Genomic DNA, 27,753 nt, shown 5'->3' on the forward strand with positions numbered 1-27,753 from the left:
ACAAAAAACTACAAGGCACAAAAATGCTACAGCAAGGACTGATTTAAATTCTGAATCCTTGGGTTAGTAAAATACCCTTACATCAATTTTGGTAATGCCTGAAATGGCCTTCTTTTCTACTTATTAATAATAATTACTTATCTAGGGTCTGCTTTAAGCAAGATACTAAATGTAAACTAAATGTTTTACATATAGCAACTTATTAAATTCGCTTAAAAACTCTACGATGACACTCCCTGCTGTGACCAATAAAATCTCAACTCAATCTCTGACATTGTGAATAAACTCAAACTTTCCCTATAAGTTTCTGCATCATGCCCTCAAATTTCAGGGTCCCATTGGAAGCATCAAATTGGCTGAGCCTAAGTTATATTTCTAAAAACTCGCCTTCAGTGAGTGAGAATAAGGATTATAAGCTCCCCACTATTGATTCCCTACATCTCACCAAAACCAATGTAATAAAGAGTTTTTCCCAAATAGGAATGTAATTAAGAACTGTCAAACTTCAACCCAGTAGTCTTGATTCTTGAAGATGATTGTATAACTATGCATCTTATGCACCATGTATGCATCTGACACGGTATGACTGTGTAATTGTGAAAACCTTGTGGCTCATATTCCCTTTATCCAGTGTATGGACAGATGAATAGAAAAATGGGGACAAAATTAAATGAAAAATAGGGTGAGATCGGGTGGGGGAAATGGGATGTTTTAGGTGTTCTGTTTCATTTTTATTTTTATTCTTATTGTATTTTTTGTAGTAATGAAAATATTCAAAAATTGTGATGAATGCACAACTATATGATGGTACTGTGAACACTGTACACTGTGGATGATTGTATGGTATGTGACTATATCTCAGTAAAACTGAGTCAAAATAAATAAATAAATAAATAACTTACCTGGTCAAAAAGTGACAGATACTAGTAAGTATAGCTGCTTCATTTGATTTTTCAGTAGCTACATGTCCCCTGCCTTCTATACCTACTTTTTTCATAAAGAAAGTTTCCAATCTTACATGATACTTTTAAGATTCAGACAACTGAAAATGTCACCCTCTTAAAAGGGAAGCAACACAAAGTCCAATCACATGTTGTCCCCAGGGCAAAATACAGTTCTCTGGGGAATGATTAGTCCTGGTCTATTTCTGTCATGGCCCTACATTCTACAATTCATAAACTAAATTAAGAACATAAGTATGATAAACTAATCCTACTTACAAATGGAGAAATAGGCAAAAGATGTCAACTGTGAGGAAAATATAGTATATTCATAGGATCCAACAGTATTTTAATAACTTGCCTATTATAAAACAAGCATCACATCATTAGTCATCTTCCACTATGTAGAAATGAAAATTTGAATTCTGGATTTGAGGCATGGTAAAGGTAGCAAGATAATATTTTTCATGCAGAAGTGGCATCAGTGCTGGTAGCAATAGCAATAACGTAAGTAATTACAGTAAAGTTGGTAAATGGACATTTAGTTTGAGAGGAGACCCCAAAAAGGAATTGCCTAACTGAAGCATAATTTGAGATTTTTTTATCTACAAGTTTAGCCTCCAGTTTTGTTTCTTCCTCTAGACATCCTACTGATACTGTTAGCTATCTAATATTTTTTAAAGAATCCCTCTTTTCCTAAAATTTCCAGCATGTTTCCAGTTTTTTGCAAACAAAACAACAGAAAAAGCAAACCAACACACTATGAGCTCATTTCAACTTGCCTAATTCCGTCTGTAATGATCCAATTTCCAAATAAAATCATATTCTGGGTACTGGGGTATAAGACTTTAAAAAATCTTTTTGGAGCACACAATTCAATCCCTAGTGGTCCTTCTAAAAACTAATGTCCTTCCAACATGCAAAATACTCCATCCCAAATTCCAAAATTCTTCAGCCATTCAGCATCAACTCTTAAGTCTAAAATCTCATGTAAATCAGTTAAGGGCATGGAACTGTGAAACCTAGAAAATATATTATCTGCTTCCAAAATACAATGGTTGGACAGGCATAGGATGGACATTCCCATTTCAAAGGGGAAACATGGCAGGAAAAAAAGAGGTTACTGGTACAAGGCAAATCTAAAACACAGCAGGGCAAATTCCATTAGATTTCAAGACCTAAGAGTAATTCTCTGGGCTCAATGCTCTGTCCTCTGCGCTCACAGTGGTGATGGCCCCATGTCTCTGAACACCAGTGCATTGGCCCTGCCCTGTTGGCCTGAGGATCCCTTTGGCCAAGCCCTCTGCATTGATATCTCTCTTCTTTCTCTTAAGATCATTTTTCCTCCATTTCAGCCCATCTCTGTCCCTTTTGGCCTAAGCTGGAAGAGTTTCTGCTGATACAAAATTCTCAAAACCCTTGTTGCTCTACTGTGCAATTCATAGGTCAGGGGTCAAGCCATCAGTCAGGGTACCTTCCACAGATCTTTCCTGGATAATTGCATCTCAATCCCTAGCTTTTGCTGATATTGATTGGGTCCACAAGTCACGCACCTATGCTCTTCAGCAAATGGTTATCCAGCCATGCCTGTTTACAGAGCACAGTATCTGGAAAGGCTGAGAATTTTCCAAATCATCAAGTGCTGGTTCCTCTTTGCTTAATAGTTCATGCCTCAGTTCTTCTCTTTATCATTTTACTATAAGCAGCGAGGAGAAAAAGCCACATCTTCCACACTTTGCTTGGAAATCCCATCAGCTAAATACCCAAGTTCATTGCTTACAAGTTCTCCTTTCCATATAATGCCAGGATACCATTCAGCTAAGTTCTCTGCCATTTTATAACAAGGACCACCTTTCCTCCAGTTTCCAGTAACCCATTCATCCTTTCCTTCTAAGACCTTACCAGAAGCACATTTAACGTCCATATTTCCAGCAGACAGTCTCTTCAAGGCAACCTAGACTTTTACTATGAAGTACCTCAAAATTCTCCCAACCTATATCCATTACCCAATTCCAAAACCACTTCCACATTTTTTAGGTATTTGTTATAGCAGCACCCTACCCTTGGTACCAAAAACTGTAATTTCCTAGGGCTGCCTTACAAAATACCACAATCTGGGTGGCTTACAACAGAAATTTATTGTCTCATAGTTCTGGAAGTTTGGAAGTCCAAAATCAAGGTGTCAGCAGGGCCATGCTTTCTTCAAAGTCTGTAGGGAAGAATGTGCTCTATGCTTTTTCTAGCTTCTGGCAGTAGCTAGCCATCAATCCATGGTGCTCTCAGTCATCATAGGTGATTTTCCTTGTGTCTTTTTTTTTCCCATGTCTAAATTTCCTTGTATTATAAGGACACCAATCATATTGGATGATGGTCCCATGCTACTCCAGTATGACCTCATTTTAACATACCTAATTCCATCTGTATTGATACAATTTCCAGGTAAGGTCACATTGGGAGATACTAGTGATGGAACTTCAACTTACTTTCTAGGAAGACAGAATTCAATCCATAACAGTTTGTGAAATGTTTTTTCTGCATCAATTAAGACACTCATATGGTGTTACCCTTTTAGTTTGTAAATGTCTTCATTTGCTAGGACTTTAGTAATGTACCATAGACAAGTTGATTTTAACAACAGAAATTTACTTTTTTACCGTTTTAGAGGCTAGAAGTCCAAAATCAAGAGGCTGGCATGACCATGTTTCCTCTGAAGTCTGTAGGTTTCTGGTGTAGTCTTAAGCTTCATGCTTCTCCAAAGTCTGTTTTTTCTGGTGGTGGCTCTCTCTCTCTCCCCATCTAACTGGTATTGACTATTTCTTTCTCCTCATCCTGACTGTGTCCAAATTTCCTCTTCTTTGTAAGGAATCCAGTATATTAGATTAAGTCCCACCTAATTCAGTTTGATCTCATCATAACTAATCACATCTTCAAAGATCCTGTTTACAAACAGGCTTACTTCTACAGGACTAAACATTAGGACTTGCTTCCCATCTTTAGGTAGGAGTGTAAATGCATTATTATTATTTTTTTTTATTTGCTCCACATTGTCCAGGAAAAAAAAAAAGCTCTCTGAAAAATTTATTTTAAAATCTAACACGGTCCCCATGCTGCCTTTCTCATTCATGAAGTTACAACAATTTTCATATGAAGAACCACTAAAAGTTCCTGGAATTTACCCTACCTTTCAATATACTATGCTAAAAGCAAAATGTTACTGCTGAGGGAATCAATAATTAATGCCATCATCAAAGCTTTAAAAGATGCAAGAGTTGGGATCACTATTATATTCTCATTTACTTTATCTATTGGCTGATACAGATGATGATTACTCATGGTATATGATGGAGAGTTATTATAAATTTAATCAGATGCTTCCTCCAATTGCAAATCAGCACAGACCACAGGACCTAATATGAATTTATGGGTGTTTCAAACACTATATCAATAACGGCTTGCTGATATGACCTGGTGAATCAGAATTAGCAGGTATCATGGAAGACTTTGTAAGTTTTATTTGATAATATGAAGATAACCCCTGGAGCCTGTTGCTAGTGTTCCAGTAACTCAGACTGATAGGAGAGTCATTTCAAGATGAAAGAAAATTCACTGCATTTCAAACCTCCACCCTAAGTATGCTTCTTTCTATTTCAGAGGTTGCATGTACCACTTTGGAGCATAGTGTTCAGAACAAATCCATTTATCAAGTTGACCCTAAAATCTGCCAACTGTGAGTGCGGCCCACAGCAAGATAAGGCTCTCCAGCTAGTCCAGGCTGCAGGGCTATCCCACTTCGACCTTCTGAAGTCCAATAGCTCTTTCATATGTGTAAAAAAAAAAGGAGGCATTTCACTTTGTACTTGTATTTTGAAAAAAAAAAAGTAATCAAATAATCAGAGGCATAATTAATCCAAAAATCTTGGCTCAAGAAGAAGGTCAGGAGTGACACAAGATAAAGCATACCAAAAAAAAAAAATAATAATAATAATTTAAAAAAATGAAAAAAGGAAGATAGGTGTGAATCAGGAAAAAGGAGGGGAATGGTAGATTTTTCTGGATTCACATTCTAATCTAGGGTCATGTTCCAAATGCAAACTCTATCTGCCCTATATTATTCTGGAACAAACTCCCACTCATTCAGACCCACCTATTCTTTGCAAACAATTTGTACCTATCACACTTACAACAGCATCTTATATCACTTGGAATTTGTAGTGCTTTTAATTTTGCATACCACTAAAACATTTGCCTCGTAAACAACAGGACAATCACTTTTCTCTCTGTCAAATTATGTACTTCTGTTTCTCATCCTCATGGAAATAAAATCCAGGATAGAAAACTTGAGAGTACTTCTATCATTTCCAGGTAGCACATTCAAAGTGTGTAGCTATGGACTGAGGCAAGGACAATATGATTGGAGTCTTTAAATGGAAGTCAAGAAGTAAAACGTTTGAATTTAAGGTTCATTTATTTTTCGATGATATAATACCAGAACTACTTTGGAAAAAATCTCTCTTGTCTTAAAGAGGCACTCTTTGGAAAAAGTAAATTTCTAGATCCTGTTATTTATGTTAAATGCATGTCTGGTAAGAATATAAGAACCCCTCAGGTTTAAAGCAAATATAAAACCTTATAACGGCTAACTCTGGTTTTTTAAATTAAAGTCATCCCTCAGTAGGCTTTAATATTAGTAATGATCTAATTCTTAATTTAAAATTGTAATGCCTTTTAACACACCATGATATGATCTTGTTCTCATAGCCTTGTTTTAGTGTTAATGTTTTTATTATTCCATGTTTAAAAGTTGCAAAATATAATATTTTAATTAGCTAGATAAAAATTTTAATAAAGAAGGCCTACATATTTCTGAAAATAAAAAATGAAGGCATAATACAATCAAGCATTTTTAGTTTACTTTCTCATTAAATTTCATGCAAAGAGAGCATATTTGAAGGTATCTAGAATTCCTTTGTGCAAGCAGAGGCCTGAACTTATTACCTTATGATTTTTTTCAAACTGAGCCTTAAGCTTCTGTTTATTTTTACAAAGATATAATTCTTATAAACTTATTCTTCCAAGTTGGGCCAATCTACATTTGAATCCTAGCATGCCTTTTTAATTTTTTGATTAAAGAAAATTTCACAAAAGTTTCTACATATGGCAATGGGATTAATGCAATATTTACTTATAGAGTACATAAAGTGCTCAGACTTGAGCCTACCCTATTATAAGCAATGAATAAAAAATATTCTACATCTATTAGACAATGCTCCTCTTTTCTTTCTATTCTCCATCATCAACTGTATCCTATCACCTTTATCTCTATCTTCCAGCCCTTTCTCAATCGCTGTCATCACCCTCAACATTGTCATCATCAGCTTTGTCATTACTTATTTCAGATGCCTTTTCAGATTGGTTGAGTAGAATTTCTTATCACCAAAACAAAGCATGGAAGGGGCTTAAGTTCATAATAAGAAAACAAATTTTCTCTAGACAAAGACAGTGATAGCTGTGTATGACCAAGAAATCAAAACATACTGTTTGCAATAGCAAGAACATTTTTTTTTAAGTTTGAATTACCCATGGTAATGATCTAGTAAACTTCAAATACAGTACATAAAAAAGCAATTCATGCCTTTATTTAACTTTCTGCTTAGGACTGCAGAGTTTTGGAAGGGCTAAGACAGAGCCTGATGGGGTCAGTGATCTGGCCATAGAATACAAGATCAGGTTTGGTGTTTCCAACACGGCTCAGTCCTGCACAGAGGTCCCTGCCAGAGTTAAAACTTGGTCGAAGGTAAGGCAGCAGATAAGGCCCATTTTTATCCAAGACCCACTTTCACTACTAACACAGCAGAACAGAACTCCTGACCAGAGGCCAAGGCCATAGATAGCTCTCAGAGCAGACGTGGACTGAAGCAAATAAAATATTTTTATTTGGAAACAGTAAGGCCCTTCATTCACTCTTTCCCTAAAATTGAGGGTTCCAGAAATCAGATTCCATCTTGTTCCAGCAGGGACATGCTACTATCAGGAGCAAAGTTCTCTTACTGTGTTGAAGACTCTTTTCAATAATACTTAGACCCTAACTTGGAATCTGTGGGGTGGCTTCCCTAGACTTCTAGGGCTTTACTACTCCAGAACAATCACCTAGGGTGCCATCATAGCATTTGTTCAAATGTTAATAGAGGGTCCCTACTCTATGCATTGACAAAAAGATAAGCCTGGAAAAGTGGAAGGCTGTCAGTTAAATCACTTTGAAGTATTCTGACTCACTGGAATGCACATGGTCTAACATGCTTGTTGCCATCCTCCTTTGCACAGGGCTTCACATGTCCCCTGGGCATTGGCACCTAAAGGTAGCCTATAACTGGTGGTTGGTTGATGTGACTTCCCACTTCAGGTTCCCCAAAATTTTAAATATTTTTAATAACAAAAAACTTTTTCCAAATGAAATATTACAAGAAGTCTCAATAGAAAAATAGTTGCAGAGAACCTTATAGCCCAATCGCTGGCAATTTAAAAACAATCACAGAATCCCTAGGACTCTGAAAAGCATTAACCTTAAATGAAAGTAACAAGTGGGAAAAGTGTGTTTCCCACTTCTGTTTCTCTAGTTAACGTATTTGATTATTTCTCTCTCACAGAATTGTCTGTCTCAGGCCAGTGGATTATCACTTTCTCTTCAGAAATATCAAGACAATAACTCTAAGATAAATCATAGCATAATGAAAAATATTATATAAGATTGGCCTGAATCTCTCTATATATGCATAGAAATTTTATTTTTCACAGATATCCTATGATTTTTCTTCCTGAATTATCTAATAAAATCAGATATGCTAAATGATATTGATTATTTATTCACATTACTTGCAATTTAAAAGAAAAATGAAATTAATTTCCACATGCCCACTGGAAAAGGCATCATTCATCATCTCCAAGGCTTTACAGTTATTATGATTCTTCAAATTATGACTTCTTTCATGTATGTTAACTTACTGAATACCATCTCCACTTGACAGGAAGATAATATTAGTTTAATAGCATGCAATCCTAGTGGGATGGTATATGGGAATCCTATATTTTATGCAAGATCTGTGAATTCACAACTGTTGTGTGAAAAGTTTGCTAAATCAATGCAAATAGAGATAGGCAGAAGGCGAATGATCATGACATAATTTTAATAAACTCAGATTTACTTCTTTGTCCTAAAGGATTAAAATTTTACACTCAGACAATTCTCGGTAGGATCTATCTCTTACAACAGTTAAATAAGAGATGGAAGAAGAATAGGTTTATCTGCTAAAATACTATTTAATTCTGTTTTAAATTGTAATGAGTTACTTTATAATAAAATTTTAAAAATCAAACTTTAAGATAGTTGATAAAGACATTAGCAGTTTCTCTTTATTTTAGTCTACTTTATCATTAGGTAGTTTAAATATAGTGGAAAGCCTAGAGAAAAAATATTATAAAAAACATTTTACAAACTACTCAGGTTTAGGACACCTGAATATTTTGCCCTATATGCTTTGAGTCTTTTAAGAATCTTTTGTTTATCCTTTCCTGATTTTACTTCCCTCCATCTCTCCTCTGAGGTATTCAGTATCAGGAAGTTGGTGATTATCATTCTGATGTTTCTTTTCATTCTGATGATGTAGATGTGATTGCACAAAAAATATTGAGTATTATTTTGACCATTTTTAAACAATATAAATGAATTCATAGTGTATATGTTTTTACCTTGTTTTTTCGCCTTCAATATCATACCTATTGTCCATATTGATATAAATATCTATATTAATATAAATATTCATTTTGATTTCTGTATGCTAATGTATAACAAAAATATATAACATATTTATCACATTTAGTTGTTGATGAGCATTTAGATTATTACATTTTTTCACTTTTATAACTAACAAACTAATGTTTCAAGAAATCATCATGAACGTGGCTTTTTTTGCATGTATGCTGACTTATTAGGGCCTTTCATTTATGTCTAAAAGTAGAAAGCTAGAACTTACAATGTAAATATCTTCAACATTGCAAAATACTGATAATAACTCCGTATCAACAATTCATAGAGTTCTATTGTTCCACATACATGCCATGTTTTTTAAAATGTGTGCCTAACTGAAGAACGTGATAAGGTATCACTGTTTTTTTATTTGCATTTATGTGTTTACTGGTGGTATGGGACATTTTATCATATACTTATTAGTCTTACCTATTTAATTTTCTATGAATTGTCTTGTTCATCTCATTTGACCAACTTTCTATTGAGGTTTCTTGTTGCTTAGTTCTAGTCACTTATATGATATGTACATATCAATATATGTTCCCTTTCCACAGTATGACTTTTTTTCTCCTTGTGGTTTAGCTAGGGCTTGCAATACAATGCTGATTAGAAGTGGTAAGAATGAACATCCTTGCCTCATTTTTGATCTTGGAGTTAAAGAAAACAATATTTTACTGTTACATATGTTAGTAACCATACGTTTTTAGTAGATATGCATTATCAGGTTGACAGTTTCCTACTTTTTCTTGTTTGCCTAGAAATATTACCTTAAAAGAGTGCTGAATTTGTTAAATGCTTTCTCTCTCTCTGTTGAGAGGAACTTATGTTCTTGTTGCTTTCATTCTGAAAATATGGTAAACTACACTGATTGATTTTTGAATGCTAAACCAGCATTGTATTGCTGGAGTACACGCCACTGGACCATGTCCGTATTAGTTTTCTACTGCTGGGATAACAAATTATCACAAACTTAGTGGCTTAAAACAATATGAATTGATTGTCTTACAGTTCTGTACATTAAAGTTAAAGGGCTGTGCTCCTTTCTGGAAGCCCTGAAAATCTGTTTCCTTACCTTTTTCAGCTTTTTGTAGCCACCACAATTCTTTGCTTGTAACTCACTTCCTCCATCTTCAAAGCCAGTAACATTGCATCTTTCTGACCATTCGTCCTTAGTCACATTGCCCCTTTCTTTTTCTACTGCCTTCCTCTTCTGCTTTTAAGGAACTTAGTGATTATACTGACAACCCCACAACCACCACCACCACCAATAATCCAAGAAAATCACTCCATCTCAAGGTCCTTAACCTATTCATATCTGCAGAGTCCCTTTTGCTATCAATAATCATAGGTACCAGAGATTAGGATGTGGCAAGGGTAAGAGAGAGGGGCCTTATTTTGTCTACCACAATGCACAGTGTCCTTCTATTTATTTCTAGATTTGATTTCCTGAAAAGTTTTAAAGTACTTTCACATTTATGTTCTTGATAGATATCGGACTGACATTTTCTTTTCATGAAATGATTTTGTGGCTTGATTTCAGGATAATGCTAGCCTTCTAAAATGGGTTACAAAATGCACCATCTTTTCTATTTTCTGAAGGAATTAGTGTAGAATTGGTACTAAATGTTATTTAAACATTTGCAAAAATTCTCAAGTGAAGCAACCTGATCCTAAAGTATTTGGGGTGGGAAATATTTAATTATGAATTCAATGTATTTAATGGATATGCAGACATTCATCTCTATTTCTCCTTGAATGACATTTAGTAGTTTACTTCTTCCAAGGGTTTTAACCATTTCATCTACATTGTCAAATTTATTGGCTTAAAATTGTTTATAATGTTCATTTAGTATTCTTCTGTCTATGGGATTCCTAGAGATGTCATCTCTTTCATTCCCAACATTGATAATTTGCATGTTCTTTTTCCTGATCAGTCTGAATTCAGGTTTATCAATCATATTGATTACTTGAGAACCAAATTTAGTTTCATTATTTTTTCTCTACTGTTTTTCAGTTTTATCATTCATTTCTGCTGTTATCTTTATTTGTTGCTGACTTCTGCATACATTATGATTAATTTACTCTTATTTTTCTTGTCTCTTTCCCACACATTTACCTTTCCTGTAGGCCCTGCCTTCTTTTGGTTAGCTCCATATTTTCTTGCGGTATCATTTTCTTTCTGCCTGAAGAAGAGAGAGACAGATAGTAGTGCAGGCCTGCTAGTGATGAATTTTCTCCTCTTTTGTCTGGAAAATCTTTATTGCACTTTCAATGTTGAAGGATATTTTCACTGAATGTAGAAGTCTAAATTGACAGTTCTCCTGCCTTTCGGTACTTTAACAATATTGCTCCAATGCCTTATGGCTTTGCTGGGGTAGTCACAGACAGGCTCAACAGCTCTCTCACGATCCTCACCTACCTCGCTCCTTTTCTTTCTGTGCAATGTTTCAGTATATTTCTATTCCACAGTATGGGGGAGACCGTAGGTCTAATGGAATGGCCTGACTGTACCTTGAATCCTAAGTTGGGATCTTGCAGCCTCAGCTGCTTATCAGGGTGGTAACTCTGCACAAAGGCTGTTTGATACTTGTTTTATTCTCAGTGGCTGGGCTCCCTCCCCTAAATACTCAATGCTCATATAGTGAAGGGTCTCTCATCTCTCCTACGTGAAGCAGGGCTTGTGCGGAGCTGCCACCTGCCAACCCTGACCCGAGCAGTTGGCCTTCACAACGTATGGGCCACAGTGGGCTCCCCTCCCCTGAACTTTTGGATCCTTTGCCTTCTTTGTAATAAAGCAGTCACTGTGGAAAGTATTTGTTGTGCCTGAGTCTGTGTTTCCATGACACATTGTGTAGCAACTTGCTCCACAGACTTGCAGAGTTTCTGATGAAAAATCTGTCATAATTCATATCTTTGTTCTCCTTTACATAATTCTTTTTTCCTATGGCTGTCTTTAAGTCCCCCCCCCCCCCCATTATTGCTTTCCAACAAGTTAGTTGGGACAGCTCGTGCTTTAAAAAACAGAACAACTTTTTTTTGGGTTAATTGAACTCCTCAGATCTGTGGATTTATAATCATCATGTTGGAAAAAATTAGCCATCCTTTCTTCAAATGTAAGTTCTGTCTCTTCTTTTTCTAGGACTCCAATGGCATTTACGTTAGAACTCTTGATATTTTGCTAAATGTCATTGATGTTTTCTTTCATTTTTTTACTTTGGTCTTTTCTCTAGGCTTCATTTTGCCATGTTTTCAAGTTCACTGGACTTTTCTTCAAATTGTCAAATTTATCTGTCTCATCTACTGTACTTTTTTACTTCAGATACTGAAATTTTCATATGCTGGATTTTTGTAACTTCCATTTCTCTCTCATCATGTTCATGGTTTTCTCTCCCTCCTTGGACATGTGAAGTTCTTTTTATACGCTTGTCTGTTAATTCCATCATTTCTATAATTTGGAGGACAACTTTTATTGACAGACATTTTTCAGGGTGATGAGTAATATTTTCCTGCTTCTTTGCATGTGTGCCAAATCTCAATGCCAGATATTGAGAATTTTATATTCTTTATGCTGGATTTTTTTTTTTTAATTTCTTTAACTAATATTGGATTTTGCTATGACATTCAGTCAAGTTATTTGGATCATTTTGATTCTTTTGAGGGTTGCTTTTCAGCTTTGTTAGGACAGATACAGAGTAATCTTTATTATAAAGTAATTCCTCCTCATTATAATAGGATATGCATCTGTCTGATATACAAATTTATTTTGCAGGAGTTGACTACTGTACTTTTTTACAGTGATTTTTTCTTCATCCTTGTATAGTTTTCTTTCCCACATTCATAGATCAGTACTCAGCTAAACACTTTCTGGACCTTTCTGGAAATCTTCAGAGCCTTGTCAGTATAGCTTCTTCTCTCCACTTGATCTCCAAAAACTCTGATCTATACTTCCAAAACATATCCAGGCTTTGCTTGATTTCCCCCTGCCCACATGGTCTCCTGAAAACTGTCCTAGGCAAAATAATGAGGTATTTGTAGTGGTCGCCTATATCAATCATTTTCCTTCTTTCAAGAATCACTCTACTGTACTGTCTGTTATGCAGCATGGGAAAGCCATTGTCATATATTTTGTTCTCTTTTCTTGTTATTTAAGGAGAGAAAGTAAACTTAGTCCTGTTACTACATCATGACCAGAAGCATAATTTGTCTAAACTTTTATTTTAAAACCTTTCCCCCAAGATTATTCTATATTCTTTATTTAATCTGGTTGATTGACTTTTTCTTACCATATTTTTTTCACATTTTAAAAATTTATTTTGTAGCATTAATTTGAGAGGGAGTTACTGTTTCTGTCATTTTGTTTTGTTTTGTTTTGCTGCTTTATTTCTCTTTTTCTCTGTACTCATTTTTTTTTTTTTTTTTTTTTGACTTACAATTTGGTAGTTATCTCCACCTTGTGCCCAGGACCCCTACACAGAATCAACTCTCAAAGCCTCCATTTGGGGTAGTGTTGTTGATACTGTAGATTCAGTCAAGGGGATAGTAGGAAGGTTGAGTCACTTCTAATCACTAGGATGTGCCTGTGACCTCCAGCCTCGCTAGGTCAGCAGTTTTTCATAAGACAGAACTCCTCTGTAAAAAATTATTCTTTTGTTTTTTTAGATCTGGAGAGTAGAAAACCCTCAGATTTAGCCTCAATCACCTCTTTGAACTTTTGCTTCACTTTTGGTCCACAGAGAGTATGCAACATAGCAAAATGGCTACAAATTCCTCCCATCTTACTGTGAATACCCTTTTGCAAAGTGACTTTGCCATTCTCCCATCAAACTGTGGGATTTATTATCCACCTTTGGATCTAGGCATGCCCATGCTGTCTTGCTTTGGGCAACGGAGCAATAGCAATTGTCATGGAAGTAAAAGCCTGAAAAGTGCTGCTTGTTCTTTGGAGCTTGATTTTTCTGACTGTTGAAGGCTAGGCTTGCAGAGGATAGAATACTGTGCAGCTGGACCTTAGTCATCCCGGGCATTCCAGCTGAGGTTAAATAAGGCCATCATAAACCATCCAGTCTCAGCTGAGATGCTCTACACTAGAAGAAATGTCTGACAATCCCACAGAATCATGAAAAATAACAAATGTTCATTCTTTCAAGCCATTAAGTTTTGGAGTAGTTTTTATGCTGCAAAAATAACTAAAACAGATATGTTTACCTTCTTGTTTTCAGTTTTTCCCAGCTGGGATATAACATTCTGGTTCTCTCTTTTATATCTTATTGATTATTATATCTTTGGAGCAAAGAAATCTAACCAATCTTGACATTTTACTGTTTTGACTCTAAAACAGTTGTGGTATGTAATAAGTTGAATAATGATCCCCAAAGATATCAGAACCTAATCACTGGAACCTTTAAGTGTTACTTTATTTAGAAAAAAGCATCTTTACAAATATGATTAAATTTAGATCTTGAGATGGAGAGATTATCCTGGATTATCTGGGTGGTCCCTAAATGCCAAAACAAAGGTGCCCTTTTAAGATAGAGGCAGACACTCTGGTGGGCACTCTACACACAGTGTAGGTAACCCTTTTTAGGTTCTAATGAATTGGAATAGCTAGCAGTAAATACCCAAAACTATCAAACTGCAACCCAGAACCCTTGAATCTTGAAGACGATTGTATAAAAATGTAGTTTTTGAGGGGTGACAATGTGATTGGGAAAGCCATATGGACCACACTCCCTTTTGTCCAGTGTATGGATGGACGAGTAGAAAAATGGGGGCAAAAAAAAAAAAGAAAGGCATCCAGTGTTCTTTTTTATTTTAATTGTTCTTTTTCACTTTAATTTTTATTCTTATTATTTTTGTGTGCGTGGTAATGAAAATGTTCAAAAATTAATTTTGGTGATGAATGCTCAACTATATAATGGTGCTGTGAACAACTGAATGTATGCTTTGTGTGAATGCATGGTATGTGAATATATCTCAATAAAATTGAATTATAAAAAAAAGACAGAGGCAGAGGAGTTTTCACAGAAACATGTGTAGAAGGAGGAGAGAGGTATTTGCAGATGCTGGCCTTGAAGATTGAATTAATGCAGCCACCTGCCAAAGAATGCCAACAGCCACCAGAACCTGAAAGAGGCAAGGAGTGATTTTCCCCTTGAGCCTTTGGAGGAGCATGGCCCTGCTTACATGTTTATTTCAGCCCAGTGATACTAATTTCAGACTTTGGACCTTCAGAAATATAAGAGAATAAATTCCTATTGTTTTAAGCCACCAAGTTTGTGGCAATTTGTTACAGCAGTCATAGGAAACTAAAACGGGTTCTTAACCATTTACAATTTTTGCACTAAAAGGCATATCAATACACACATATTTAAATATTGAATACTATTTACAATAATATTTATACCTAGCATGCACAGTGAGTTTGTAATTATTCTTATGAATAGTGTCTCTCTATTCTTAAGGAAGAATTATTTGGGAAAGAAAGCAGGTTTTTTTTTGCACTTACCTTCTACCTCTTCCTCACCATTCCCATTACCAAGCACTTACAAGTTTATACTTTAATAATTTCTCAAATCTGCCCACTTCTCTATAAATATGTTGTCACTATTAACTACCAATTTAGCCCAGAAATCCATCCTTTATTGTTTACCTAGCAACACCTCTTAACTGTCTCCAGTCTTCCAATCCTGATTATTCAAACTGATCATGTCTACCCTTCAACCCACAGTAGGAGCAGACTTTCTAAAAATGCATATCTGATCACAGATTACTTCTATTAAAATTCTTTAATGGCTCCTTTAGCTTGAGAGTCAAAATTCGAGCTCTTTAAGTTAGCCTACAAGACTATTCATGATTAAAACCTTGCTCTATGCTCTAGTTTAATCTCTTGTTTCTCTCCTACCTGAATTCTTTATTCTAATTATACTTTTATCACCACTTTATATGATTTAGTTGCCCCTGTTCTGTACTCACTTAGAATCCTGTAAATGCCTTTATCATAGCAATTATCATACTATATGGCAAAAATGTATTCATTTAACTGCTTTACCTACTTTACTATAAGCTTCTATAGGATAAGGCCAACATGTTATTTGACTATTTATGCTCATGAAAAGTGTAGTGCCTGCTTCTTAGTTGTGTTTATTTAATGGTTATTTTTGTGTGGGTAAATTTGTATTAAATCAAAAATTTCCAAAGATGCATAGGTACATGCTAAATGAAGAAAAAGTTCTGGTGAGAATTCAGAGCTAAAACAAACACTGGCCAAATTTACAGCTTTGAATAGAATAAGAAAGACGGCATTCAAAATCATCTAAAAATGAGTGAGAGATCAGCTATTTTGTATTTAGTTACTATTTTGTATCTCTGACTTCAAAGGGAGACTAAGTTTCTGCTTATATAAAATGAACGTGTATAAAATGAATGTAAATTTATATGAAATGAGTGTAAACTGCTAATCATATACCTGATTTGTCCATTCCTTGATAATACCTGTTTCTCTTCCAAAGGGGAATGGTGAATTTAGATTGTTTTTGAAAAGATTTGGCACTTAAACATTTTTTCCCTTCTAGTCTTTAATGTTTCCAGCTCATTTCTTTTTTTTTCTTATTAATATTTTAGATACATTGCCAAAAGTGTTATGGCAAGCAATTAAATTTAAATATAAAGCATCCAGTCCAATTTTAATAAATAATTAGAATATTAAATGCCTCAGAGAATGCAAAGAACAGAGTTATCTTTACTATTCAAAACTAGTTTACTTTTGTGGATGTTTTATTGCCTCACATGAAAAAAAACATGGTTAGAAAAATGGATACATTTAGGAGTTAATTTTTTATATGTTGTGCTTCAGTGCTTTAAAAGAAAGAAAGAAATATATACAGGAACAGATGTTACTGCTTTACCAAAGTACTAAATAGCTGACCTGTTTGTTCCTAATTATTGATAGTTTACCACAGCACTAGACTTGGCTTCCATAAAAGCATTAGCAGAATTGACAGCAGGAACACACATGATTTATTCATTAAGAATGATCTATAGCTTCCTGCATTTTAAGCTCCAGGAACTCACACTGTACAATGTCATGTCATTCAGCAAGAACTACTCTGAGACAGGAAGCACTTTAGCATGTTTACAGAAATCTCCTTTTAAACAGACTTAACTATGAAACAACCCCCTTGTAAAGCCCTCTCACTAGGAGACTTGGGTAAAAGATTATCACCCTGCACTCAAAAAATCAATTCTGGAGACTGACAGTTGTTGCAGACTGATGTTGTATTTTCTTTTTTCATTGAATTGAATTTTCTGTAGACTGTGAATATAATAACATTTACCAGGTGCTTTTTCCTGACAATAACTAGTGATTTAAAAAAAATAGATCATTAAAAATACCCCTCACATTTTTTACAGTTTTCTACATATCCAATGGTGAAGAGTGTGATTGATAGTTGTTTAAGGAACCAGCAATTGGTGAAAAGCAAGCCTGACAACTTTTACATGTTAAGTGATAACCACAATATTTATAATATCAATTAATACTTATTGAGCACATAGTAAATGTCAGGCATCTTCTCAGCACTGTACATGCATTAACCCATTTAATGTTCAAATCAAACAAACTTTCTGAATTAAGTACAATTATTATCTCTATTTGACCAATGGTCTAGCTGAAGCTATGTTGAATATCTTGTCCAAGGCTGCATAGAAATTTAGAAAGCTGTATCTTGACATCAAATCGGTTGGAGTCCAGGGTCAGAATTCTCAATCATCATGTTATTTTTAGCATTATCCCACTCCAGGAGGAAATAACATATGAGTCCATCAACTGAACATGAGAGATAATTTCTATGGGAATGATATCCAATTTTGTCTTCAAAGTTTAGCACCTTTCTGGGCTGCACGCCTCTTTTTCCCAATGCCTACAAATACTCTGACAGCACTAACACTCTTTTATCCTGCACTGCACCACCTTTATTAACTTTTGTTGTTTACTCACTGGTTTCCAGTTATTCTTCTACAATTCAGACTCCTAAGTAAATTCATAATTGGTCTTCCCCAAACTCCAAATTGATTTTTTTTTTTCATTTTTCTGAACAGCTGCTATCTAGAGAATAGAGAAGATGTGGATGTCATCAGAAGGGACAGATTATAATGGAAATAAAAGATGTGGGTTCTCTGATCCCCTTTCTCTGCTCTCGATCACTTATGCACCCTTCTCCCAATCAATCCCCAATACATACCTTCTGCTTCACTCCAGTGTATGATGCTGTCTTCCTTTCCTCATTGTGAATATATGCTCTTGGGGAAAGATCTGAAAAAAAAATGAGCAAATGAACAAAGGTACAAACACCTGTTAAAATTCACTTATTATCCTTTCCTTCTGTGTCTGCATTATAACAAGGTACTATAAATGTGTGTCTCTTCATAGAATTTTATTAATCAGAATGCCAATTGGTAGAGTTCTTACACAGAACTTACCATACAAAGGGGCCCTTCATGTGTCTCATTTTTACACTCATAACAAATTGATATTTTCTTATTAGCACCTTCTGAATAGAAGATTGATACAAGAATCAATAGAGATCTAGATGTTTAATAGCTCTCCAAGTGTTGTCATACATGGAGATGATGGATATCATTTGAAAATGACTAAAAGAACCCCTGGAATGTTAAAAGTGGTGTTCTTTTGAGAATTTCTTTGTGGACAACTGGCTTTTAAGTGGTTGAAATAGAATCAGGGAAAATAAAACAAATTGAATTCCAACATATGTTAATGACAACAACAAAATCATTTAGCACCACAAATTTTAAAGAAGCTGGGAATATAAATGCACATAATATGGCCCATAATCTTAGAACTTTAGTACTGTCATTCTGTAGGTCCTGAACACTCACAGATAAAGTCTACAAAATAGGCAGATTTGTCTGACTATAAATTTATAGTTGTCAACTCACCTGTGACTTTGTGCTTCTCGATAATCTTTGACTTTCCTTAAACACATTTCTTTCTTACATTCTCAAAAATTATTTCAAACCTTAAAATTTTTTCTCAAGCCTCCTATTCAAATCTATTCCTCTTCCCTTTTCAAATAAAATTTTCTGAGAGAAATTTAGATGATCTGTATTTGAACCACTTTAAATTTTTATCCCAAGCGAATAAATGTATCTACACTTCCAATCTATCATATTTCTTTTGCACAATCTCAGAGAATGTGATATCCATCTTCCTGTTTAAAATCAATCTGTCTTTCGGTGTAATTGATCTTACAGTTTTCCATATGCTGCATTGTTTTGACTCCATCAATTTTCTTCACCTAATATTATAATTTCATGCAATTCTCCTGTTACTGCTTTTCCTTTCCTATCTATAAATATGCAATCTTCTCCATTCTTAAAATTTATTCTTAATCTTTCATGTTTTTCTTGCTTCCATCTTATTTGTTTCCTTCCTTCCTCAAACAAGCCTCTAAAAGGTGTGGGTCATGTATAATAGCTCCACCTTACTACCTCCCATTTGGGGGTGATCCCCTATGTCATAATTTATTGGTTCACTTGTGTATTCCACTAGGCAGGGAGTGCTTTGCAGGAAGAGGTTCTGACTTTGTATCTTGGCTCTTTACAAGATGCCTTGCACATAGCAGTTGGCAAACCCTTGTCTGTGGAATGAGTAAATGAATGCATGAATAATGGATGGATACAAGCTGCTAAATAATTTTGTGGAGCTAATTGAATATCTGAATGTCATACGCCAAGCGTTTGGCTTTATGCTGAGTCATCAATGGAGTTTAACAATAGACCATGAATTTCTTTTACTTGAATGAATGTAGGATTTTCAAGCTATTTGCGGGAGTTTATATGTAATAGTCCTGAGAAGGGACTAACTAAACAAGTGAGTGATAATAACCCTAAGATCTCAATGTCATAGATATATGAGTTAATGATAATAGTAAAGATAATATTTATAGAGATCTTACTATGTATGAGTCAGTTTGCTAACACTTTAAATGAGTTCTCATTTAATCCTTACAATTCAGAAGGTAGCTAAGTAGGAACTGTATTGTCTTGTTCACTCCTTATACCCCAGAATGTAGCAAAGAACCTGGTACATATGGACACTCAATACATATTTACTTATTATTTTTTGGATTCTTCTTGAACACATAGGAAATAGATACAGAGAGTTTTGGAGAATTGCTCAAGATTATTCAGCAAGTAAGTGGAGAAGCTAGGATATCAACCGTGATGTGCTTGGCTTCTATAAATGGATCCTTTAACCACTGCATTACAGATGGTGTACAGCAACCTCAAAAATTCTCTAGTCTCAGAAGCAATCAGAGGTACCTTGTCAGCACTGTCTAAAAGGCTTCCTAGCAAACATAACTATTTCACTCATTAGTGCATATATAATGTGTTTCCTTCAGGGTCCTGGGAACTAAGTGAGAAATACCACTATAATCCATACATCTTGACATTATTGAGTGGAAGGCAAGGAAAGAAAAGGACTAGGATAAAAAGTCATTTTATAGTTTAAGTGCCTGTCTAAAGAGTGGTACCATTCTTGGAAATAAAACAAAAGCAAATGAAAAAGTAGGAAACACTAATTTGAGTTACTCATGTGGGAAATCTGGGTGAAGAATGTAAGAAAAGTGAGATCTAGGTTATAGATAAAGCTTTGAGTCTAATAGGTAAAATTGAAGCTTTAGATTCATTTGTTCAATAAATATGCAAGGAACCGGACAGGCAGTAGTGAACAAGCAGGCAAGCCCCTCCTGATATTTGAGAGCTCTTTATCCATGTTCCATATGCATCTGTCCAGTGTGTTTGTTCTTTTTTTCCCTTGATATTTTATTCTTTCCAACAATAAGAGGAATGGGTCATTTGATAATGTTACATTCACTGGGCTGGGATGTAGTGTCTGGGGTTTCTTTATCTTAAAGACCAGAAACTTTTTTATTTTTCCTTCCCCAATCCCATGCTCAGCAGGCCCTCTGCCCTTCCTGCTTCCACATGCTTAACTAACTTGGGTATACCTAGGCAGGACCTCCAGAGGCAAGTCTGGCAACCACCCTTTTTCAGATGTTCACTTTCTTTCTATTTCTGTTCTACCTGGATCAGGCTGCTTGCTGTAGGTTTGCCCACAAACATATTTAGCTTCACAGGCCTTCGCAGACAGGAATTGATCAACAAGATCCAATAGGCACCCCAAATTCAAGAGGGGAATTTTCCAGGAGCTTACCCTGCTATAATAAAATCCCACTCCATTATTGACCCTTGTGTTTATGCTCCATTCATAGGAACTTCAGCAAAAGAGCTATGAGAGACATTTTTCAGGAGGGAAAGAGAAGCAAGGTGAGGTTCACATCCAGAAATGGTGATACAGTCCTTGTCACATATGGACGATAGGCTTGAGGTAAAAGAAGACTGTTCACAACTGGGATTATATGAACTAAAGCCCTGAAAATCAATTTCATGAATCTTGTTCTGAAAAAAAATGTGAAAAAATAATTTAAGACAATAAGTAACATCCTGTGCTCTACCTGACATCTCATATCCTACACCAATGTTCTTCTTACCACAGTGAATGATGACCTCGTTGTTTCTACCATAAGCTTAGCTGAAAAGTGGATTTTCTGGATGATTTCATGAACATAATGCTGAACTTATCAGAATTGGTTCACAAACCAGGAACATCTCATGAGTCACAGAAATAGATTATCCCCATTGAAGATTATTTTTTATGTTGAGAGTGTCCTCTTCCCAGTCACAATAGAACCTGAAATAACAGAATGGCCTAAAGATTTTTGGAATTTGGCATCCTCTCTACTTTTGAGTTTTGTTATTAACACAGTGAAGTTTAATGGAAAGAGCATTGGGATTAGTGAAAATACAATAGAATCTTAATTGCATCCCTCAAAAATTTTGAGACCTTGGGTGAATGAGTTCACCTGGAAACGCATTCCTTGAGGAGTATGCTAATTCCTGCCCTCCCAACTCACAGTGTTGATGTGGAAGTTAAATGAGATGAAGCATGGGACACTCCTTTATTAGCTCTAAGCACTACCTAAGCTACAAGCTCATTTTTCCGACAAGCTGGAAGAAGGTCTTCTGTATCCAGGCACTGATGTGACACTGAAGAAAACAAGATGGTGACGATACGGTCCTGACCGCTAAGGATTCAACGTGTAAGTGAACGACCAAGCATGCTGGTTTAGGAGCTAACTAGCAGGTGAATGTTGGTAAAACTCAGTGTGTACTTGGAGGCATGGAGGAAAATAAAATTATAATGTAGTCAGGACCCAGTTTGACAAAGATCTTACACTTCCTGAGAGGAAGCTGAGACTTCATGTTATGCCAGGGAGAGCTATTAAAGTATTTGTACCATGGAAATCACATGACCAATTTCATGTTTTCGTGGGCTTCTTTTGGCAATGGTATGAGATATTAGATCATCAAGGACTTTAAGCTCAATGAATTAAGGAATGATAACTCATACCTGTAACTAACATATTGTTGATTTGGGACATATATTTATTATAAATAAAGAGAATAACACTACCCAGCCAAGATTTCAAACTTGTGGGAGGAGTTAAATGTTTTATCTTCACACCTGTCTACACACCTGTTTTTCTTGTTCTGCCACTTACTCTAAAAGCGAATGTTCTTATCTCTAGTCAACAGATGAGGGAACCAAAGCACAGAGATGCTGATAGACAAAATATGAGATAATCAGCCCTTGTCAGAGTCAGAAATAGAATACAGCATATTTCCTTTCCAATAATCAGTACACTATCTCAAAAACCACATAAGAGCAGAGTGTCTCCTCTGCTGTGGACTTGCAAAAAAAAGTCCTACTTAAGTCTGGCTTTGGTTCTCTGTTGTGGTTTATGGTGCCTTGTCCAACTTCAGCCCTGACACAGGAGAAAGAAAGAAATGCATCCGAGCACATTATTAAACTTTGCTCTGGCTTCAGGGACATACTACCGTAGCTTTGTCTTTCTGTCCTTGCTGCTTTTGTGTGTATGTTGTTACGGGTTTGCAATGTTGTGAGGGAGGAATTGAAGTGCTTACTGTGATGTACATGGTCAATGCTCAGTAATAATAAGCTATGTTCTACAGTCATTAGTCATGACCTAGTTATGCCTTAGGAGAAATATATACATAAACAATTTTAAAGAGATATATATAATAATCAACAAGTGAACCCAGTAGACAAAGAGACAGAGATTATGGTGATTTGCATACATGTACAATTATTTAGAATCCAATGTAGAAGTAACAAAAGTCATTGTGTATCTCTAAGATTAATAGCACCAAAAAACATGGAAAACATTACAGTCCATTTATTGCCTTTAATATTCTCAAAGGAGAATATGTAAATGAAAAAGAACTAATCTTATTTATGCCTTATATTGAAAACTAATTAGGCTAATATGCACATCCTTCTCATCCTTTGCAGTGCTGATTAAATCCTACCTCTTCTATGAAGTTGCCCATAAATATTCTACATAATATGAATGTTATTGACTGAATTTATCTTCTTTAAAAAATAAAAGGAATAGTGGCAAGACTGAAAATAAAGAGACTCAATAAAATTTGACTATCTCTGATACTCATTCACTGTGAAACCATAAATAATTGTTTAATTTTCCTGAGCATCAATTTTTATTCTCTCCTTTCAGTTGAACTCTTAAAATTGACAAAGCAATTCACAAAATTTAGTAACTGGTTATATACTGCCATCTATTATTCTCTGGTTAGTTTCTATGCATAAAACTTAACTCCCAAATGGGATTATAACTTTCAAAGTACCTAGTCTAGTGTTAAACACAGGGTTCACTGCCTTAAAAACTCTACTTGTACCTCAGCTTTTGTTTTCTCTCATTGAAATGTTAGTCGACAGTCAGATATGCAATAACTCCTCTGGTTAGATTTGTGAAGGTGGAAAATTTATCCTCTGAGTTTCATGAGTATTCCATGACTTGAATAATACACACTAAATGATCTTTTAAAAGCATAATATCAACTATTCATATTATTGGCTGAATTAAATGAATATATTATTACAAAATATAGATATAAAACATAAGCCAAATGTTTGCCATGCTTGATTTCTACAATTCCAAGGAAGTTTTCCATTAACGAATTATACCTTCCTAGTAACTAATTATAGCATATAACAAATTATAATTAGATTTTAAAGAGAGCAAAAGAGACAATTGAGTGTTTATACCCCACAGATAGTGTGAGAAATAGTTCAAATCCTGGTTTCAAGTTAAAATCGTCTTCTTTACTGCACTCTGCCCCAGGAGAAGTTTTCAGCTTAAAATGCTTAACAAGCAGTTGATAAAGAGACCCTCTGCTTCCCATGACATTTCACTGTATTCAATGGTATGTCTTAAATGAGGGATAAAGTGGTAAATTGAACACAAAATTTGGGAACAAGGATCAGCTTCCCTGCACCTAGTTTTCAGAAAGGTGGTAAAATATACAAATATCCATAGTAAAAAAGAACACAGCCTTAAAAAGCACACAATATATGGCAAGATGGGTTGAAAGTTCTTCTTATTGCGATTATTTTGGCTGAATTACTGAATAAATGATACCAATATTTTAAATTCACAGAAAAAACATGTTGTCATTTGTGTACTCAGTTATTTTTGCTCATATGGAGAGGGGTCAGATAAATTGGAAGTAGAGTAATTATGACTATGGGGTGGCCCCAAAAGATGCAATGAAAGAGAGAAGGCAGCTATAGAGATTCTGCATAAGCCCAACTTCCTCAAAGGATGTAAAATAAGGAGAGTGATAGCTACCCTTTCGTCTCCATGAGGTAGCACTTGGTTTACAATTTACAGTGAAGCATTTTGCAAATACAATCTAAATAATGAAGTTAGTGATAAAAATTATGATTCTCAACACACTTCGCTAATGAATTTTAGCTTTCTTGTAAATTGATGTATTTTAACAAAATTTGTCAATAAAAACTGTGTGCATCAATAAAATAGATTTTGGTACATTAAAATGGTAAAAATGAGTTAGTTACAGTCTTAATTTCAGAACCTGTGAAGAGTATTTCAGTATAAACATGCAGTCTATGATCAATGCATTAGGAATATAAGAAGTCTGAAGTTTAATAAAAACTGTACAGTTTTTATATACCCATTTCTATTTTCATTCTTACGGTTTATGAATAGTTTTATTTACTTTTTACTAGCTATAAAAGAAAACAGTGTCTTTAAGATACATTAACATTTGCTATTGAATCAGAATAATAAACAATTAACTCGTGGAGATAAAGATAACTTCGTTAATGATGATAGAGAGCTGGCTCAGATACACATAATTTCAAACTCGTATCTTTTGTTTTTATTCTCAGCTTCAAAAGAGTAATGAGAATCAGCTTTTACTTCTGTTTCCTCTCAAGGCTATTTGTGAATGTGTTGGAGAAGCTGTAGGCACTATGTAAGGCTAAGATGACCTTTGGGAAAGAAATGTATTACCATATTTTTAAACAGTATCTTTCCACTATGTCCTGTCAACAGTACTAAAAAACTATCAGTAAAAGAAAGCCATGACATGAACCACTTTTCAGCAATTAAATATAAGAATACAGGTACTGTGATACACACTTTAACCACAAGAATCAAAAGTACAATACCCAGGACTCCATTTTTTAACTGTTAAGTGTTAAATGTGAAAGGAGTGTGGTTTCACAATGTTAAATGTAAAATGATTTGTGTGTCTTTGAGGATGTAACTTACTAGCCGAAGGTGTAACAAGAGTACATGAATTTAATAGTAACAGAAATGCTGAAATACAATTAATGTAAAATGAAATAGTAAAAGTGAATTCTATGAAAAGGTTAAAGTAGTTTTTCTCCTCTTTCTTTTCATTCTTCTCTTCTAATTCTCTTTCTCCTGCTTCTTATTCATTTCATCTTACCTCTTCACCTCTAAAGTTTCAGGAATCCATGTGTCAGAGAACAACAACCCCCATCCTTCATCTATGGTCTAGTTCTTGATCTCATTTATTAGCATAATAAACTCTTGCTCTTCATCTTTCTACTTACCTCTCTTCCTCTGTTCACGCCATCCTTTATCTCCAGCACCTTATGCCTCACACCCAGCTCACCTGAATGCCCCTTTCTCTACCTGTCAACACCTAGCCTTCCTTTAAAAGTCATATTAAATTTTAAGCACCACTCCTCCACTGCATATCTCCAGGTTCTCCTAAAAAGCATGATGAATTCAGAAAATGAAAAGACATATGTATTGAAGAACAGTTATATGTAGGTGATGTTAATGCTGAAAAGAAAAAAAATGAGCAGAACCATGTTTTAAAAAAATCTGGATTTCTAAACCAACAAATTTGGACATTATCCTGCAAGTGACGGAGTGCATGACAAACTAAGCAAAGAAGTATCATTATCTTATTTGTACTTTCTAAAAATTCCTCCAACTGCAAATGATGGATTGGAAATAAGGATGTCTGCAGCCAGGGGTAATATTTTATATCTTTCAATAATAACATATAGACATAAAATAGATTACAGAGCTTTTTATAGCATAGACTTCATGGTATAAGGATTTTATTACCAGATGATGCTGTCATAAATTTATACTTGTGAGGACACTGAACTTTGATAGCCTTTGTAAATTTTATTACATTTTAAAGTGTAGAAGAACTAAAACATCATGGGTCATTGCACAGCCTATTCAACAACTTTCCTCCCTAAACACACACTCATATACAGCCTAAGTTTCATTGAAATAGGTAAAGTCAGCTTTTTATAAAGCTTTGGTAATGGATGGTGCTGATAGTAACATAACATTGTCAATGTAATTGCTACTGAATTGTATGTACACTTACAAACGGTTGAAATGGCAAATTTTGTTTATATGTTACCGCCATACAATTTATTACTTTTTTTAAAAAAAGGGAGATGTCAGTGTTTTGAACGATGTCTATGTAACCACAATTGTTTAATGTATTGCCTAAGAGGGAACACATATGGGTACAGACTTTGAATGAGACAACTTGGTAATGTTTCTTTGGTTTGAAGGCTATAGCTGACACTGTCCATTGTGTCATCTTCACAAATTCATTTGTCAAAGAGTTTGATTTGATTCCCAAAAACATGGTTAAATGCTTAAAACAAATACTAATTTGTTGAAACCCTTACTGTGGGGAACCCTAAGCAAAAGCATTTCACTAGCCAAATAGTAACAAAAATAACAAAGTAAAGGGCATTTGACAGGTGAAAATTCAGATTCATTTTAACCACCAAAATTAGCATAAAGAATCCAGTAAACTAGAAAAACTGTGAGTGACAGCTATTTAAAAAAATAGTCTTTTTTCTGAAAATCTGTGGATGGTTATACCACACACTGACACTTAAATACCATATGCTTGAGTATTTTGTCTGAATGTAATGGAATTGTCATTTCATATGTAAAAGGTATAGAATCTGAGCAAAATATCTAAATAGAATCAATGATAGTCTTATTCCATTTTGTTAAGCCTAAATTTTACAGATTCAGTTTCGTGCAGTAAATTGACTGCCAACAGCAGTTCAGGGCTAGAGGCATTAAAGTCCAGAAAGATTAAGATCAGGCTCTGTGCTAGTGCATGTCCACAAAAGCATCCACAAAAACTGGAGGGAGCACAGAGAAAAAGAAAATTGGGCTTTTTTATCAGGCACATTTGGGTTCAAATCTCAGTTCCACCATTCAATACTGGGTGACATTAAGCAAATTTCTTAAACTTTCTTGAACACAGTTTCCCTATTTGTAAAATGAATGTAATGACACTAATTTCATAAAATTGTTGTAAAGATTGATGAGGTAACATAAGTATTTAATCTAGCACAGCCTAATAACAATGTATGTTCAATAACAGCAAGTGTTGCAGTAGCAAACTGAATTGTCAACAAAAAACTGCAGATGCTCTGTAAAGAACAGAATAGTTTAAATATGATTATTCCTGGAGGAGATGATTGGAATGAATTAAAGA

General features: G+C 34.9%; 1 long non-coding RNA gene across 1 annotated transcript in view; it reads right to left on the minus strand.

Moving 5' to 3' along the window:
- Nucleotides 1–17,800, minus strand: part of LOC119507037 — a 71,321-nt gene extending 53,521 nt beyond the window's left edge. Inside the window, exon 1 of the long non-coding RNA XR_005211109.1 lies at nt 17,738–17,800. This is a non-coding gene — a long non-coding RNA (uncharacterized LOC119507037). The remainder of the gene's footprint in view (nt 1–17,737) is intronic.
- Nucleotides 17,801–27,753: the final 9,953 nt, after the last annotated feature.

Source organism: Choloepus didactylus, chromosome 12 (genome assembly GCF_015220235.1).
Source record: "Choloepus didactylus isolate mChoDid1 chromosome 12, mChoDid1.pri, whole genome shotgun sequence".
NCBI lineage: Eukaryota > Metazoa > Chordata > Mammalia > Pilosa > Megalonychidae > Choloepus > Choloepus didactylus.